The sequence below is a fragment of the Aythya ferina genome (genome assembly GCF_964211825.1).
Source record: "Aythya ferina genome assembly, chromosome: Z".
Lineage (NCBI taxonomy): Eukaryota > Metazoa > Chordata > Aves > Anseriformes > Anatidae > Aythya > Aythya ferina.
In genome coordinates, this window is record NC_140299.1 from 66372835 (window position 1) to 66393156 (window position 20322).

General features: G+C 33.5%; 1 long non-coding RNA gene across 2 annotated transcripts in view; it reads left to right on the plus strand.

The window, feature by feature from the left end:
- Positions 1 to 358: 358 nt before the first annotated feature.
- Positions 359 to 20322, plus strand: part of LOC311427661 — a 55841-nt gene continuing 35877 nt past the window's right edge. The window contains exons 1-6 of one of the 2 annotated variants that reach the window (XR_014687465.1): positions 359 to 485; positions 799 to 909; positions 3505 to 3754; positions 9365 to 9465; positions 9568 to 9725; positions 15793 to 15921. This is a non-coding gene — a long non-coding RNA (uncharacterized lncRNA). The remainder of the gene's footprint in view (positions 486 to 798; positions 910 to 3504; positions 3755 to 9364; positions 9466 to 9567; positions 9726 to 15792; positions 15922 to 20322) is intronic. The other variant, XR_014687466.1, reaches the window with a different exon arrangement.

The window sequence follows — 20322 nt, forward strand, 5'->3', positions numbered from 1 at the left end:
ATGACTTTTTCTTTTTCTTTTTCTTTTTCTTTTTTCTTTTTCTTTTTCTTTTTCTTTTTCTTTTTCTTTTTCTTTTTCTTTTTCTTTTTCTTTTTCTTTTTCTTTTTCTTTTTCTTTTTCTTTTTCTTTTTCTTTTTCTTTTTCTTGTTTGTGTAATTGTCTGTTTCCAAAGCACTTTCATTTTGTCTTCAGAAGGGTGAGAAATCTTTGCAAGCTGGCCAGATCCCAGCATTATATAAGAACCTTGGACTTCCTGGGCTGCTTTAGACCTGTCTATCCAAAGCCCCATTACAAACAGGGAGTACCCATGAAATAAGATAATGGAACAGATATATCGTAATATTATTTATTCAGAAACCAGAGATTGGCTGCTCAGGAACTTCCTGCACCTGAAGTTTCTTTCTGAGCAAATTTAAGAAGTTAGGAAGAAACTCTCTCAAGGATAATCCCCAGTAGGCTTTCTAAACCTTCCATCAGAAAGAAAGGTAATGGACATTATTAATGGAGTGATATAGGTCAAGGTAAACTTGTGGACTAACAGTTTGAAGATTTTGTATTGTGGTTCTGCCTTTCTTCAGCCATGTCTTCACACCTTCTTTCTGCAACCAAATCTCTTCCTATGTTGGTATATTTAAAAACAACAATATATTTTAAATTATGTTTAGTTTATGATTTATTTATTTATATTATATATAAGAATATATATAAATAAATAACTAAATATAGAACTATATTTAGTTATTATTTAGTTTATTATTTAGTTAAATTTAGTTAATTTAAAATTGCATTGTTTCTAAGTTCTGTTTTTTAGTGAACAAAGAAAATGTCCTAGTATATATCTGAAAGAACAAGCTATGCAAATGGAGGAAATTAAAGGAACTAGTGATGGAGGGAGGAAACTAGGCTGATGTAAGTAGATAATATATAACCAATATATAGTATAAATAGTATAGTACAATATATAGTACAGTATGGTATGGTATGGTATGGTATGGTATGGTATGGTATGGTATGGTATGGTATGGTATGGTATGGTATGGTACGGTACGGTACGGTATGGGTTGGTATGGGTTGGTATGGTATGGGTTGGTATGGGTTGGTATGGTATAGTAAAGTAAAGAACAATTAAAGAATCAGTTCATATCATCCCTTTAACAATGTAACAAATGTATGATATTTAGCTAGAATAATTAACATCAGTTAACAAAAATGTGTTTTTAAGTATTTTGTATTGTTTTTGCATTTATATTTTTGTCCATAAACTTAGCTTTAGTTACAGTGAAATGTAATTAAGACATATGCCAGGTCATATTTCTCTAAAAGACAGGGGTTCTTCTGTCCTTTCTCTTTTTTTTTCTATTTTTTTTCCTTTTATCATTTTATTTTCCTTTTTGACCCCCTTTCCTTTTTTTTTTTTTATTTTTTTTATTTTTCCCTTTTTCGTTTTTTTTTTTTTTCTTTTTCTCTCTCTCTCTCTCTCTTTTTTTTTTTTTTTTTTTTTTTTTTTCACTGTATAAACAAGTTGCTTTATGTTTTTTTTTTTGCTGTTTTTATCCTAAACTATATGTACCTAAGATGAGTTAGAAACTAGATGGATCTATAACTTTGCAGTTACTACTGTCCAGTAAATGAGATTTCTACCTAGTCTTTTCACTGGGTTAGTGAGGATAATTAATTGATGAACCAATTTTCTTCCAGCAAGGAATGGCTAAGCATATACACTAAGCAGAGCGGGAATCAGATATTAAGACACTAATTTGCTATGAAAGTGCAGCACTTTGTGATGTACTGAACCCACTAAAGCCCCTGGCATTTAATTAATGTTATAGACATTATAACAGCTAGCATTACACTAAGATTATAGAGGTATATAATACAAACATCATAGAATAAAACCTAAAAAGAAGTAAGTGTGATTTGTTCATTGTATTCATAATGAACTTTAAAGTAAAATGTATTTCACACCCTGGTTTTATTTTGATAAAGCAACTTTTACTACGGCTTTCCTGCAAACTTCTCGGAAATATTGAAAGATATAATTTCATTACATATAGCATTGCGTTGGGATCTGTTAGGCAATATATCTGCTTGAGTTTCTTCTATTGAGATTTTTTTGGCAGCCATAGGTAATGAGTTTTTTTAATGTCCTTTCCTCCTTTGTAGGGTCAGATGGTTTTCAAAGCATGATAGGAAGGAATACCCACTCATTTATTTCTGTGTTTTATGTCTTTTGATTGAAATGAGTAGTTAGTGTTTCAGATTTGTATTGTATTTGGTATCTACTGTGCAGTTGAGTTGGACAGCTAATGAAACCAACAAAGGGGATGAACTAAAACCACATGAAACATGTCACTTATCTTTCCCCCATTTGTGTTTTTACAGTGATATAAGTTTGTTCATGCCTTTATCTTCCTACCTTTCCTGAATGTTATTACTGGACTACAGATATAAACTAGATACTTAGAGGTTTGCAGGGGTCAATTACTTTGAGAAAGAAGATGTCATGGGTAGGGACTTCTCATAAAATGGAGATTCACTCTATTCACTTAGGAGTTATTTTTCTCTTTGCTAATGCTCCTTTCTGAATGTTTTATTTATTTATTGTCCCTAGAGACAATAGATTCAAATTATCTAAATCTGTCTGAATTACTTTGTCTCTGTGCACTGAATATGTGAGCTCTGTGGACTCCTATGTGTGCTTCCCATGCCTCCTCTCTGCAGTCCTGGAGGCTGAATTTCTGTTATTTGTTACTGCAATGGACCATCCTGCATCAGATTTTCTACCCAGAGAAATTTGCTCTTTAGAGAGTTTTTATCACAGAGCCCAGACACACAAAATATTAAATAAACTATTTTGATGCCTGTGAAACAGGACCGCTATCCACCAACACATGACACCATGCAGAATCAGGACCTAAATACTTCATTAGAGGGTGGTTTTGGGATCTTGTTTCATTTCATCTTTAAACTAAATAAAAGTAAAATAAATAGTTTAAATGAATGCTATTGCTTCCTGTTTACAGCATTCTTCCCAGCATGGCTTTAAACATTTATTATTCTGTCCCTTTTAAGATATGCTGGCACATTTTTATGACTATGTTAAGCAAACCTTCAAGGCAGCAGACAAGACGGATATTATTCTGAGATTAAGGAAGGAAAATGAGAAAAAGGGATATGAACAAAGAGCAGACTGGAAAGGAAGAGGATCTTATTCACTTTCCACTGCTGGAGCAAACTGCAGCCCCTATTGTGTGTGCTCTGAAAGTGATTATCTCCAGTCACTGAGTCTAATCTGCTGATTCACTGGCTTTTTCTCATCAGAAAGGAGACATTAAAAGCCATTAATATCCATTATAGCAAAGATCCACACCAAAAAGGCCATTAACTAATCTGTGTTAAAATATTTGTTGGATAAATTTTTCTTCCCAAACACATTTTGAGGTGATTATTTACTTGTTCATAATACTTTTTTTTTTTTTTTTTTTTTTTTTTTTTTTTTTTAAGGGGGCTTCACAGCTATTGTGGAAATGAAATGTAGCTGGCACTGCAGATCTGTGTGCTATCACTTTGATTCCATGCATTGAAGGATTACGATTTTGAAACCACAGATGTCTGGGGCTTGGCTAATAACAGACAGGATTGTCAGCTGTCCTGTGTCAAGGATAACTGCATCTCCCTGGGAAACAGAGACTGAAGAGCCAGAGCTACATCTTCATGCTGTGAGATTTCTAATTAACTGCAGCACCCAAAACAGGCCAGTCTGAAATCAATATATTAAACCTCTATCAATGGAAAAAAATATATATCTCAGACCCACTCCTAATTTAGCAAATGGAAAAATGTATTAGAATTAGAAAATTATATTTCATCATCTTGCAGAGCCTGCTCAATAGTTTTCTAGGATTTGTTAGGAATAAGCTTTGTTTCTCTGCAGTTTCACAGAAGTTGTTCCTCTCCATTTATCACACAGTTATTATATAAAATGCTTAAGTAATTGTGCTGTATAATAGGTAGCAGTTCCTGATGTGCATAACGTATGACAATGTAGAGAAAGCAATACAATGTTACAGCACAGTATCAGATTTTAGTCAGTTTTTGATTAGCGTTCAATAGACTTTTCAAAATCTCATGACAGGAACAACAGTCTGCTGTGCTAATGGGAGTGCATTCCCATGCCCTCCCCATGGTATTGCTGATGCGTGCCTCCTTTGGTCACCTCTTACATCACTGAGGAGCCCAGGCAGGTTTTTCAGCCTCTGTCCAAGCCCAGGCTGGACAGAAGTGAAACAGTATGTGACTTAGACTTTCAAATTCCTCCTGCAGCATTTGAGTTCATTTGAATCCATCAGTGCAGTGTTAGCTGTGTAACTGAAGATAGCCTGTATGTGAGTGCAAAATAATATAACCATTTGAGACCTTTATTTCTTGTTGCACTGTTGTATGTATTGTGTCCTGAATTTTGTAGTCTTCCTGCTTAGCCACATAGTTTGCTGCTATGACCATCTCTATCAGTGGCTTTGCTCTGGATTTCTATTTCATCTGCATTTGAGAATTATTTGATTGTAGTTTCTCAAGTTGTTCATAGGATCAGCTTTAGTTCAATAGGAGATCACCTTTCCCTCCTGTTCAGGCCAACACCCTCAGGATGATGACACATTTCTAGATCAGCTATGTCAGTGAGCAACCTGAGAGGGCATTTCCCAGGAACTGGACCATGGAACCACTTCTCTGGAAGGAGTGACCCAACCTTTTTCAGAACTAAATGCATAATTCATTTCTTTCATTAAAACTCTCCTTAAGCAAGATTTTTTTCGTTCTCTTCCCACCTATACAGTGGGAAGCAGATATGGATGCTATACCATATGCTTTCTTGTACACTTATAGACAAAGACTAAACATACCTATGTATCAATCAACCTACGTACCATCGGAGAAAACAGTGTTATACTGCTAGTCTATACAGCTATAAAGTGCTAGTTTGAGACACTTATTATCTGATCAAGTAACAATGACAGATTATATAAATAGTTGGTAATATATGATTAAGCATGCATAAAATTAATGTCTAATACTTAGATTCTTTTTTTTTTCTTTTTTTCTTTTTTTCTTTTCATTGGGTTACTTATACACATGAAAAACAGAAAACATGCAAAATTGTATATGTAGTGTTATGTGATGTTTAATGTTAATGTCACATAGGTTATTATAGGAGTACATTTCTGGGAGAAACTGTACTTCTTATTAATAGGGTATATCAAACTTATAGGACACTGCTCTGATTGCTCTTCTGTCAGTAAAAAAAAAAAAAAAGTTAGGTCAGAGGAAAAAACAAAAATTTCAATTACATTTACAGCAGCAGCTGAAGGGGAACAAAATCAATGAAAGGAGCATACTTATTAGAGACCTGCAGTTGCCATAAAACTGAAACTAAATCACACTGACAGTGTCTGAACTCCAGATAAATTGCTTTGAATTCAGAATGGGAGCCTGGAGAAATAATGGAAATGATATTGCAGTTGTTGAAGAAAAGGGTAGAACTTTTTATATCCGCTGCTTCTCTAGATCTTATTGGTATTTCAGGGATCAAACACTGATTTGTTCTCTGTTTATTATTTTTTGTATAGGGACTCCTATTGTTTCTCTAACAGATGAAACAGTGCTGTCAATTGCCTTGGCACCAACTGGTTAGAGAATTATGTGGTTTTTAGGGATGAGATATTTTCTCTTGGTAACAGTTCAAGGTGACTCACAGCTAAGCCTCAGTTCTTTTTTTTTTTTTTTTTTAAAAAATCAAGAGATGTTTCTTTTTTTTTTTTTTTTTTTTTTTTCTTTTTTTTTTAAAAAAGATGAACAGACAACAAAACACAGGAGAGGGAAACAGTCACAATCAGATGACCAGTTCAAACTTACTCTTCCTCTCAATAACTCATCTAGGAATACAGCTCATTTGCTATGACATCCACATGACATCCACATTGAATTAGATCCTCTGTGGCTTCTTGTGATTTTATTTTATTTATTTATTTATTTAACCTAGGACAAACACTTTTTCTAAATTCACTGTAATTGTTGGATAATTTGACAGAAAGGTTCAAATATTTAGTTGTCATATTAATTGCTTTAACTCCATAATTTGTTTTTTGGAACACCCTTGAAGAAAGATGTTGTAGGATAGATTTTACACTATTTTTATTTTCTTTAGTCCTCTTTTTGATGTAAGTTTCTTGCATGGGCATTGGTTACAAGATTCTCTTCAAGGTGCCCTGGGTAATAGGCCAGCTAAAATTCTCAGGACACTTGTGTACAGAGGGTATAAGAGAAGGTGGGAATCTAACACACTTTAACAGGGGAAGTACCAAGGCCATTTTAGACTTTTTTTTTCTTTTTCTTTTTAACTGTGTTGCAATGTGTAGTCATAATAATGATGACGTAATGCTCCACACCAGCATTGTGACCTCAGTGTTGTGCTTTCCAGGTTATTGATATTATTGTTAATCCATTTAAAACTATCTGCTTTGTTATGATTTTTTATTTTTTATGCGATTTTGTAAAGCATATTGTACATATTAGCTGTTGTTATAATATAGATTTTTACACAGGCATGTGGTGTTAAGAAAACCAATGTATTACCCAATTTTATTGATGTTGAGATAGTTCATCTAGAGTTGCACAGATTTCATGTAAAATCTGTGTGGAAAAAGGAACCTAAGCTCTGAAGAAAAATCCTATCCACTATACATTGAAATGAACTTTAAGCTGTAATACTGTGCACAGGAAAAAGCAGTTTAAATGCAGTATGCATTATGAATTCAATGAGACTAAAAACTACCTTTATCAATTAGGTAACTATTATACACATTCTTTTTATACTATTATATGTTGCACCTACTTTTTATACCTTATTATACAGGTTATACTAGAAAACAAACAAACATATAGTGTGAATTATCTTCATGTGCATATGCGTACACACTAGGAATTCAGGAAAGCTGGACAATAAGCTTCTTCTTTCATTTGATTTCCTTAAAGTGTTCAGGAAGATTTGGGTTCAAGATAGCTTTCTTTAGCTTTCTTTTTTTTTTTGCTTCTAGGAAAAGAACTTTTGGACTTCTTTTGGTTTTCTTTGGTCTTCAAGGTCTTCTTTGTTGGCATTTCAACCTGAAATTCAGTACAGCAGACCACTCACTGTAACCTAAGATTTATTTTTATTCATATCTTAGACTAATTTTGCAGTTTAAAAGACTTCCACAATAAAAGTTCTATTCTTGTGTTAATAATTTTCTGGAAAAAATGCGGGAAGTGTGCCAGCCTGTTGTATTTATATTTTACAATTTTAAGAGATTTTTTTTTTATATATATATATTTTTTTTCCCCCTTCAGAGTAAAAAATAATGGTAATCTCACCAGTAAATATGGAGTATTTCATCATCTGTTTCTTGTAAAATTAATAGCTCATACATGTTAAAGTGTTATCATGAAAATAATTTAATAGGGAGCTATTACTGATACTGTGAGCTAATTCATGGTATTAATTTCTGAGTTGTAGATTATTGTAGGTTATATTCATGAATTTCAGAATAGTTGATTATATGTTTTCAATGTGCTTTACTCTATTTGTAGATATAGAAAGTGAAGTTATCTTGTTAGAAATTTTGGCTAAGGTATACTTGCATGCAGTTAGTATCCCCATAAAAATGATGCAGTTTCTTTGTTGAAGAAGGGATTATTTACAAGAGTTGCGTAAGTTCCTGGTTAGTTTGAGATGGTGAATTAATTGTATGTGAATGACTAGTAAGTGCAGGTGTTTGAGTGCACATATGTTGAACATTTTATCCATGAATGTGTGTGTTCACATGCAGTAGTTATCAATTTAGTGGAGGAAATAAACAATTTGATTAATCTGAAAAATATGCTACTCTTTTTATTTACTGGAAAACAATGTGCAGACATTCAGGACTCTTTCATTTGGAATTAAATTCACAATTCTTTTTGTATTACTTAACTTTGATTCTTTGAGTTGTGCCAGATCATGATCTATGTTTTGATGTATGTTTCAGATCCTTTATGTTTCAAATGAGTTCAGTCCTAAATTCTGGAGTCAAGTCAACCTTGTAATTATACACAGACATGGTTAGGCTGTTATTTGTGTTTGTTAATTTATTTATATAAATCTTGGTTTATGATTCTACTTTGTACTTACAAATGAGTTAGGATGGTAGAATATTTCATAAACACTCTTTCAAGAAGATATATTTTATGCTTTTTTAAAGACAGACTTGAGATCTTTAAAGGAACTGTTTTAAGAACTGCATTCCAGGAGCAGATTAAAAACAAACAAACAAAAAACAAAACAAAACAAAACAAAAAAAAAAAACAACAAAAAAAAACAAGCTTGAATTTACAAACTGTTATAATAAGATATTTATATGCTTTGAAAGAGTTTGGATCCATCTGCATTGATCATCTCCACCAGAACCAAGTGATACTCTGATACCCTTTTTATTTTTCTCATCTTTTCTTGTGTTCGTTTCTCATACCACTTCTTTTCTTCATCTGACAGTAGTGAAACACAATAATAAACTGTTGGCATTCACAGTTATGCACTGAAGAACACAGCCATAAGGTTATTAAAGAGCAGATTTTACTAGGCTGAGTGAGACTGCAAGTTAGTCTTTCTTATTAACCTCTATAGGCTGGAGAAAATGTTTATTTTCCATCTGGAAGCCATAGCAGAGTTGTTGCTAAAAGCAACAAGTCCTCAATATACACATTAGAGCTCAGTTAAAAATTAATAAATAAATAAATGAAAAGATGAAGGAGATTATCCATATGAAAAAAATAAAATGACTCGTCTTCTAGGACATGGAACGTGTCATGGCTTTATTTTCCATTATTCTTAAGAGCCTGGTCCATTTACACCACAGCTGGACAGAAATTAATTTTTGATTCTATTGCTAGAAAAGTGGCTAATTAAGACTGGAATTGAGATTAGGAATTACAGTTTAAAAAAAAAAAAAAGTCAAAAATACCCATTTAGTGTGAAGACCAGCCCCATAACTCCCCTGTAACTTAGAATGATGGGAGACTAGTGAGGGCTTTGTAGATCACTATCAGTGGAAGCAATTTGAGGCTGTAATGAACACCGGAATGCTGCGTGACTTGCCATATGAAATGTTTTTGGGCATTTACAAATAATACCTAAGTATTCACAATGCTTCAGAAACTAGAGAATGCTTCAGGCAATGCTTCAGTCTTTCCAGCTACATGTTATTCATCAGGTTTTACCTATTAATGTTAGATATTGAATCCACTGGAAAAGAAATACAATTCTTAAAATATACTGTTATAATTTTTCTTCTTTCAGCGATCATCAGAAAGCTCTAATAGTTTCAAGGAACACTATGTTGAAGAAAAACTAATTTGAAGAAGAAGCTGCTCTGATTTCAACCTTTGCTGATTCCTGAGGTGAACCCCATATCAAGTAGAAACTTTTGGTTGAATATGTTTATTAAAAGCAGTAGAAATAATAATTAATTCCACTAAATGTTCTACCATCTATTTTTTCAGATGGACTCCAAAAATGGAGAAAATAATGATCTAACACAAGGAAAATATGTGTCAGAAGATTTAAGATGACAAATGTGTGAAAAAAAGCTAAATGTTAATCATCTAAATCAAAAAAATCTTGTAAGCAAGAAGATGCAGCATGGTCTCCTGTAGGATGGGTAGGATATCTTTTAGCATCATACAGATCTCCTTCACAGTTAGATGAGACATACACTGTCTTCAAAACACATTTTTCTACCTCCTCTCCAAAACTGCAACTATCTGAAGGAATTATCTAAGTATTTAATATGTATCTTTAAGTACAGTATGTTGAGCCAAATTAATACTTTAGCTGTTTTTGTATATCTGGTGAAATTGAAAGTATTTTCCATTAATCTCACAACTCCTTCCTTCAAATTCCATAAGACAAGCTCAGAATAGCTAAAATAAGTGAGGATTTTCTCTTTTACTGCAGCTAGTTTCTAAGAAAAATCTATCCTCTCTCTGATATAAAGAAAAAATTGAAAATAAGTAGTTGAAGGAGATTATTATTATTATTATTATTATTATTATTATTATTATTATTATTATTATAATTATAATTATATAATTATATTAATATTAAATAATAATAATAATAATAATAATAATAATAATAATAATAATAATAATAATAATTACCCTTCAGGAGTACTAGAATATTGGAAGTGGATCTTTATTTCTCCAGAGCTGAGGAAATCCAGTTCAGCCAAGTTCTACTAAATCATGTTGCATTTAAAAGCATTTATGTTGCTCAGAGGGAAAGCATAATTTACTGAATTGAATGAGCAACCCCTTTACAGAAAGCAGATCGTCCATTAAAACATGGAAGAAAGGGAGAAAGACATAGGTGAAAATGATGAAAATATATATGCCAGCAGTTTATATTAACATTTGCTTTATAATTTAGCTGGCACACATTCTGGTGAATATTTGATGTCACAGATCCAATACAGAGGGGCATGGAAGAGAGAAGTATTTCTGATTGTGTATAGACACAAGTAGTACTTGTATGATAAATTGCTGAATTGTAGTATAAACAATTATACCAATTTACTGTGTGATTTTAACTTTCTTTTGTATTCTGCCTTGTTTGTCTGGATTTGTCTTGTCTGTATTTGTTCCTATAGTTGCAAGCCAGAGCTGGTCTGCCTGGTGAAATACAACAATCTGTTGCATGACAAAATAAAATGGGTTCATGTAAGATGCCCACAATTTGAATCTCACAGGTTAATCTCATGATATTTCTGTGCAAAAATAAGTTCTGAAGGAATGTATGGCTGGCCTCTTGGGCCTGCCCTTCAAAATTATTTACACACCTAATGATACAGTCAGATATGTGGCAGGACTTTTTTTGTCTCTGGCCTACCCCAATGAAAGGATTTAGGTGTCTGAACACTTCTGTAAATTCTGCAGTCCTTACCTGTCCTTACCTGTCTTTAGAAATAAAAGTTTTTAGTTTTAAAAGCATTTGAAACCTAATGTGCTTCATAAGAAAACAGAAAAATCATGCCAGCAGTTGAAGAGGGAAAAAACAAACAAGTGGTGTTTGAATTTAATTGATATTTCCTCAATTCAGCAAACTAATCTTATGTCTTCCAGATACTTACTGGCAATATCTTACTATTGCTTATCTGAAATTCCCCAATATAAGACAGGTTATGTATTAGTTCAGTCTTTCAGCCTCTGCCTGAGGGTGGAGTAATTGTAATTTATGCTGCACTGTATCGAGTCCTCAACCTTGTAGAGAAACTGGAAGCTAAAAGTGGAAATAACACTAGTGTATAACATGTATGTGTGTGGCCTGATCTCTAGTTAATGAAGACTTGTCCTTGATGCCTGCTGATTTAAACCAGCTGAGTATCTGGCTCCTAAATATGTTTATTTTTGTGATTTTAGTGATTTCACACTCAGCAATATATGCTGAATTTGGAAAGATTTATTCAGCTAAAGGTGTTCACTAAAAAACCTTGAAACATTCATGGAAGAAACAATTACTTTCATTCAGGTAAATGCATCAATAAAAGAAATTAGTTTGAGAAAATCTTAATAATTTAATTTAACAATCTTCTTCTTATTATTATTATCACTGCTTGTACCTGAAAAATCGGAGGGTATTTTTATTACTGAAATTGCCACCAGCCAGCCATTGGAATGAGAGAAAAGTCATCACAAAGGGTATGCTTTTCTCATAGTCTGAAACGCAAATACAGTTAATAACATTTTTTTATGTATTACCATTTCTCTTTTATTTAGTTTAAAAACCAATTTTACATTTCATTACATATAACAATATACCATCAATCTTATTTTCAACAATATATAACAATATACCATCAGTCTTATATTCTTGTAATTTCTAATTACAAAACCTAGTGATAGCATATAGTACAGAGGCTAAACATGCAATACTGAAAGAAACAAAATGTAAAATACCCCCATTTTTTTTGTATCCATGCTTGGATATGTGGGTGACATTTTAATATGAAGAAATATAAAGCTAGTAACAGTGTTTAATATAAAAAATATAAATATACTTTATATATATATATATATAAACAAATATTCTTCCAGGAAAATTGTAAATTCTCTCAAATCTGGGGAGATTTGCTTAACATCTGTTCTGTATCTTGATTTTGTGCAAGGTGGAAAGAAAAAAACAACATGTAACTGGGCTATATGAGAACTATATGAGATCTTAGGATCCCTGTCTTTCTCTTACTATCACTTTTCAGTAAGGAGCAGAAATACAATGACATCAAACAAACAAAAAACCAAAAAAATTAATCTTCAAATCCTTGAATCTTATACCTGAATATGTATATGTATTAAAGTTATATGCAAACCAGAATGCCTACTTGCTTTTTGCTCTTATAAATACAATCTACAAGAGTATTACCACAGTTAGTCTGTTCTAAATTGAAAAATTTACTGGTATCTCTTCATTGTCAACAACACAGTAGTGTCTCTTCTTGTTGTGGGCACAAAGGAGCAACACAGACAAAGGTGATGCTGATATCAAAAATAGCTATATAAGAGCATAGAAATATGTGAATGTCCATATTGATTCATGCTACGGGTCCATAAAGAATCATATTCTGTCTCTGATTAGAAAAGAAAGGGTAAAAATGGCAAATGCATCTGGTTTACCCTAATAATTTTGCCCTATTAAGTGCCCATCTCAGGGCATTTCCTGACTATTTGTCTACTTAGTAAACCTCAGTAGATTTGAAAAATTTTATATTCATAATATTCTTTGTCAAGAAAATTTGAGAGATAATTCTTTAAAAGCCCATAGAAAATACAGTCAGAGTGTTAAAACAGGACAACTTTATTTGTTCACGCTTTTGAAAAACTCTGTCATTTGTAAGGTTGGCTCTTTGTTTTGAAAAGTAATGCTGTCTCTTCTGAAATAAACTAAACTTATCTATGCATATACTAGTTCTGTCCATTAGTATGGTGGCTACTGATCTTGTTTTCTCTTCTTTTATTCATTTATTTAAATATTTTTGGTAATTTAAACACTGTATTTCTATAGTTTATTCATTAATATGCTTCTGTTAATTTGCTGACCACATCAAAGACAAATACAAGCAAAACAAGCAAATAAACAATTAAAACTTCTGATTGTCAGTCTGTCCAAGAAGTTCTTCAAAAACTTTATTTAAATAGGATTACTTATAATAGTAAGGTACTGCTCACTGCAAGCAAAACTTGCAGTATCATTTCTATGCATGCGATTAACAATGAAGAAATCTCACTGAAATGAAGTATGTGCTACAAGTGTTTGTCTTGACTTAAGTTCTTATAAAGTTATTTTTTTTTTTTCCCTGTTCCCTATCATCTGAGTCAAAATGTGAATTATTTTTCTTTTAAAAGAAACTTTGGTCTGTACTTTGGTACAGAATTTCAAATAAACTTAATAGACCTAATCTGCACGAGTGTTTCTGAGAACTTCAGAAGATACTAGCCTCATACCCAAGGGGAAATTTTATGGAAAATTTATTTCCATAAAATTTGAAAATCTCCCACTTTTCCCTAGAAAAATATATTTATTATTTTACAACTTAATTCAATATTACTGTTTGGAGTATGAAGAAGTCTATTTAACAATAAGGCTCCAATGCAGAGTGGATCTACATGTTCACTGATAGTAATCCATATGTTGTTACTTGCTTAAAATATACTTTGTGATGTGATACTAAAAAGAAAGTAAAAGAAAACACTCCAGTAAAGAAAACAAAAAAATGGCAAAATCATTTAGCTAAGTAACTTATTTACTTAATCTCAGAGTTAAATGGTGTGAATTTAGCAACAAGGGTTAAAATAAAAGGAAAATATTTCAGGCTTGTTTCTTAACATAATAATCTTGACTATCCTGTCCCATCCATCTTGAAAGGGGCAAGCACTCCTTTTATCAATGCCAAGCTCAATAAACTCACCAGGCTCACTGTGGGCAGGAACAGGAAGTGCTGTGATGCCTTCCTGTGACGGACAGGGTCCTTATGCTCTTCTTCACCTGGAGTTGAGGTCTCTGTGTGCAGGTGTTCTCAGAGCTAATGATGCTTAGAGTCACATTAGAGGCATTTTTTCCTCATACAGATGAAGAGAGAAAAAAGTTGACTTAGAGCAATCCATCTCTCTTTTCTCTTCCTCCCACCTCTACTTTTTCCTGACACTTGGCTTTTCTGAGGTTTCAGTATTATATTAACTGAAATTAAGCAGAACATTTTCCAAAGCTACAGACAGCAAAGCAGACCTATAACTCAGAGATGGGCAGTCTTTACATCTTCCTGCTGATCTGTTTAAATACGTTAGGAATGGGCAATGAAAATTGTCTCTGGCACCTTCTCTGCCTGTTGTAGAAGGGCGGAAACCCATAGCAAACCAAAGCACACACAGCAGCTCTTGCCAATTGTGGAGCTTCCAGAACTTTTGTAATTTTATGGAGACTAGCTGCCAAAGACTAGGAAAGCCAGAACTACAATTAAAAACTTGCATCTATGCACAGTCTAGAAGGAATGTGTTATTAGTAATGATGGCTACAAACAGGTCAGGAGGAAAAAAAAAAAAAAGCACCTGAGAAAATTCGACAAATAGAAGCAAGAAGAAGCAAGAATTCATAACAAATAAGGGGTTGGGGATGGGTGAGGAGGGATGGAGTGTAGGAGGATAGAGGAAAAAATAAAGAGGCAAAGGGAGGTAAGATCATTCTTGTGGAAAAGAGGCAAGAATGTCTGTAATACAAATTTGTGTTAGGCAGAAGAACTTCAAAAACAGAATGATAGCCTGCTATTAAACTTTTAAACCTTCCTGCTATGAGATGCTTCTTCCTCTCTCTCTCCCAGTATTTTGTCAAGACAGATGAATCATGGTCAACTTGCTTCAGCTAAAATAAACCTTGAAATTTAGAGCTTCAGTATTCACACTTTTTTTTTTTTTTTTTTTTTTTTTTTTTTTTTTGTTTGTTTGTTTGTTTCCTCTTGTGTTGTCAAAAAGGAAGGATTTATACTTCCTGAGATTAATGTACAACCAAACTCAGGTATTCATAGCTGAATATTTGTCATTTTGAAAAATAATAATAATAAAAAGATGTAGACTAACCAGCAAGGTAAATGTATCCTTGTGGCCTTTGAGGCTAATGGTTTTGGTCCTGCTTTTTATTTTAAATAAGTGGGAAATGTGTTCAAGGGAGCAAAATTATACGGACATCTGTATGGCCATAGAGTATTAAACTATAAATTTTCTCTCTGTTGCAAACACAGGAGAATAAAAGGTGTAAAGTAACTATTTTTAGTGCATGAATAAATGAGAAAAAAATGTATTTGGAAAGAAAAGAAAAATAATGGTGACAAGTTAAGGTTTAGAAAAAAAAAGTTATTTTCTATTTTGACTGTATAGGGAAAAAGAAACAAACCACAGAAGAAATCGGCCACATAGAAAAGAATATTTTAATGTTTGACTTATATATGTTGTTTATGAATGAAAAGATTCCTTAAAACAAGTGTAAGAATAGTTTTTAATATAACCACTTTGAGAACTGTTTACAGTGCTCACGTCAAGTATAGGATACTGCATGAAAAAAAGTACTAATAAGAAAATTATTTTGGAGGCTGGCATGTCTTCAAACAGCCATGCTGCTATGATATCTCTCAGAACAGAATTTATCTTCTGATTGCTTATATATAACCTTATGTTTCCCTCCAGGAAAGAGAAATAATGATGTTAACGGGTTGATAACCCTGGAAGGTCTGAGACCCTGAAGTGCCTGTAAACCTCAGAGTAAGCTGAGTGCATAGCACGCTGCAGCTGTTGCACTGGATGATGAAGAAACAGGTTTGTACAGGGTCTTCCGACTACTATGACTACTGCCAACATGGGTGCTGCAAGGAGGTAGGCTCCAGTGACGACACCCAAATACAAAAAGCTTCTCAATGTTGTCTCTTCTGATACTGTTGTAGATGAAAAAATATTTCTGTTGGTCATGGATTACAATGGGTTATACCACAGGACAATGCATCATTGTGTTGCTTAATGAGAGTCAAGGTTGAGGCCCTGTATCCCTGCTCCTCTCAACAGCAAATCAACCATGAACCAAGGTGCTTGTTGCAGCATTGCAGCTGGTCAGGCTTGCTAGTTGATGCAAAATAACTTTTCTCTCAGTGTAGAAGAGGATGTTTGTACCCATGTGATAGAAAATACAGATCTAAGCTCAGAAGGTTTTAAAAAATGAAAAAAAGAGGTACTTTTTTTTGGGGGTCCAGGGGTTTATTTCATCCTTTTACATGAACATTCACAAGATAAATCTGCCTCTGTTGCACTATACCACACAGCAGGAAATGATCTGGAATTAATCTTACTATGAATGTTATCAGAACAGATATTTTCCATGTGATATTTAATATTCCAGCAAACTTACTAATCATTCAGGTAGTGTGAACTATTTCTGAATTGAAAAGGAATACAAGGTAACTCTGTTATTACCACAGACTTGTTTTTACCAGCTGTATGTGTTATTTAAAGCTAGATTGTGTGTAAAATAGCTGGGCATGAAAGGGTATGACAAACAAAACTTGATTATATGTCAGACCTTTAAATAAAATAAATTCTGCTTAGTTGAATGTGCACATGTGAATTAGTCATTTGGTATTTAAGTTTAACTAACATAGTAATCAATTTAAAGGCTCCAGACATTTGAGATTTTATTTATCCATTTATTTCCTACTGCCCATCTGGTGTGCATGCCAGAAATGGTAATGTTCTATCAGCCAAATGAGAAAAGGAGAAAAAAAAGAGACTCACTGTGTAATATTCACTCCATAAGGAGTGAACATTACACTCTGGAACCTCTCAGCTGTAATTCAGTCCCATTGCCTTTTTTTTTTTTTTTTTTTTTTTTTAATGTGATGAGGATAAAAAATTTGCATTTCAGATTATTTATAAAATATTTAAAGATTCTGGAAAATGTTCTATTTAAATGCACATAGTACTCTTGTCTGCCTCTCATAATGTATCAGATTGATCTAGTAAAAATTATACAAATGACTATTCTTAATTTGGAGATTTGTATCTTCATAGTAAGTGTCCATGACTCACATTCCAGGCAATAGAATTAAAGATAGATAGCAGTTTGCAGGAATCAGTTCTGTTCTTCTAAAAGTGATGATTGAAACCTCAAAACCAGAAACTAGGAGTGAGCCCACTGAAACCCACACAGCCAAAGGAGCAAATAATGGTCCACTTCAATAACAGCTCAATTTACACCTGTTCAACAGCTGAAACAATTGTGGAACACACCCATGCTGGAAATGGTCTATATTTTAAACTAATTAATAATGTAAAATACTGAGAGTCCTCAAAGCATGTCTTGAAAGTATGCCATCCCACCACTGGCCAAATGCCAAGGGAACCACAAAACTCTGGTATCCTCACTCTTGACCAATGACCAAATGCTTAGCCAGTCTATGCTAAATGGAAGAAGACCTAGCTTCAGGAGAAAGGCTAGAAAGGACTTCTTTCAGATAAGTTAGCCTTCAGATTATTGTTTGCACTTTGAGAGAAACATAAAGGATTGACATACTTTAGATCAAGAAAAGAAGATAACACAGTTTTTCATTTCAGGTAGCTTCCAGAGTCTTCTCACAGAGGCCAGCCCTGCAGAATCACTTACCAAAACCTTACCACACAAACCCAATACACCTTTACTTTACTTTAGTAAAGTACTTTAGTACCACACCGTTAGCTGCAGGATGAAAGTTTGGGGAATGGCAACTGTGTTTTCTTAGAAAGCTTATTGCTGCTTTAGTTTTGAACAAAAACAATGTTGTAAATTGTAATGGGTACCTCACTGACTAAAAAGAATAAAGCTTGATATGCACAGCTCTCTTTTTTATGTTTCAAGGTCTAACACAGGAAGTTCTGAGCTCTAGGAGATACTTTTAAAGTGGTCTGTACAAGCACACAGGCTGTGCAAGTACTACTTCATATCCTCCTGGGTGCTGTGCTACAGTAAGTAACATTTAACTGGAGGTCATGGGCTGTGCTCCTGCAGTCAAATACTTAACTTCATTTGTTGTTGAGTATTAGGTTTTCAAAGGAATATATTCAAAAGCTGTTACAAACCAGAGGTGACTATGGGATGGAGATTTTCTGAAAATGTGTAGTTGTTAGTGAAAAATAGAAGAATTTAATAATCTAAGTAGCCTCTGTTAATCAAACTTGTTTGTAGTCTTTTACTTTTAGAACTGCCCTGAGAAGAAACGGAAACTAAAACAGTTTCTTTTGTGTGTACACATATTGAACAAACATAGTCGTTTAGGAATGTATTTGAAAGATTGTTTTAGATTTTAATAGTTTCTCATTGGAGTTATTTTTTTTTTTTTAATTGCTATAGGTAACTAATCTTACTTTGCATACCTCTTTGGCTAATGTCATAAAGGACAGTTGTATCATAAATTTATATAATGGATACATCTTGTTAAGAGTTCTATTCATGGCTTTTAAAGTCAGAGAGCAGAAGAGAACTGTGCATAAGATGAGAGTACGAGATGCTTTATGGAATATAAGGAATCTTGGACAACCTGTAAATATCTGTACAAGCCATTGACTCTAAGTACTGAGAAACAGGCAAAGTGAGAAACAGATCTCTTCAACAGATCTGCCAGTCAGTAGAGGAAGGCACAGGGAGCCAGTACTCACTACACCATTTCAAATGGAGCTGTGTGTAGAGCACTCCTACTGCTCCTGCGTAACACCAAGGGGCATAGTTTAAAGCCATAGAAACAACCAAAATGTTATGAAATAACCTGAATAGATTCTTGCTCTTTATACAGGTCTCTGCAGTTTCACCTCAGTGGCAAAACGTGTTTAGATAAGGCTAAACGAGTAAGTCGGGGAAAAACATATTTCTATGTTCATTGTTCAAGAATTTGTGCATTTATTCTCAGATAAATCTGAGATTATTCTTTTACAGAGTGTAACAGTGATTAAATAAATAAAATTCATACCTAAGTACAAAATTCATACACCAGTCATGTTCCCCCTTGTGTCTAGTAACGGCTGCAGATTCTCCTTGGCCTTCTTATTACTGATAATATAAGAACATTTTTTGTTATTTTTTTCCACAGTGGTCAGGTTGATCTCATACCGGGCTTTAGCCTTTCTGCTTTTCTCTCTGCATATGCTGGCGACTTCCTTGTGCTCTCCCAAGTTGCTTGTCCCTACTTCCACTGGACATAAACTCTCTTTTTCTCCCAGATACTCACCAATAGTTCCCTGTTCAGCCATGTCAGTCTTCTTCCCCAATGACTCGTCTTACAGTAGGGTAGTTGGATCTTTATAATGCCTTCTAACCCAAGCCATTCTATTATTCTATGATTCTATCATCTATTAGTGCTATATATGTGGATATATATGGTATACTGGAAAAGCAATCACCAAAAAACAAATAACAAACAAACACACAAAAAAAATAAAAACAGTGGATGAATTTAATATCAAAAACAAATACAAGAGATGTTCTTTGTATTGAATATATACCTTTCTGACTTCATGCTGCCATAGGAATTTGGAATTGATAGTGTTGTCATCAGCCTTTCTATAACTAAGTCATATTTTCCTTCTTCATTAGTGACTTCTGCCCCATTATACCTCAAAATAAAGATTTATTTTATGTTATGCCATTACTGTTTCCCTTTCAGTTCCAATTTTATGAATGTATTGGAATGTAAATTTGTATTGGCTGACTGCTGTTTTTCTTTTCTTTTTCTTTTTTTCATCCATGTCTTGTAGTGGTGGAGTGTTTGTTTTTATTAATCATTCCTGCATTTCACATCTGTTCCCATACACAGTCTGGGGTAAGGCAGACAGCTAAGGCAGGGTGCATTGAGGATAAAACCTGTGTGTTTCTTATTGATTGTATTTATTTTCTATGATCAAAACTGCACTATGAAATCAAGAGTTAATTCAAGTGACAGGTGCAAGAGTGCGTGTTTTTAGCTTACAGTGCACTTCTGTAAGGCAGAAAATGAAGGCAATGGACATCTGAATCAGGCATATAGGAGCAGAATTAAATTCTCTGTAATATAGTCCTAATGTTACCAAGTCACAGTAATAAGATTAGCCTTGACTGCATAGCTTACCTAACATGGTTTAAAAACCTTTGGTGTGCAATTAATTTGTGCTAGCTAGTATTTTAAAAATCATGGAGTGAGTTCTTCTCTTATGTTACTTCACTGA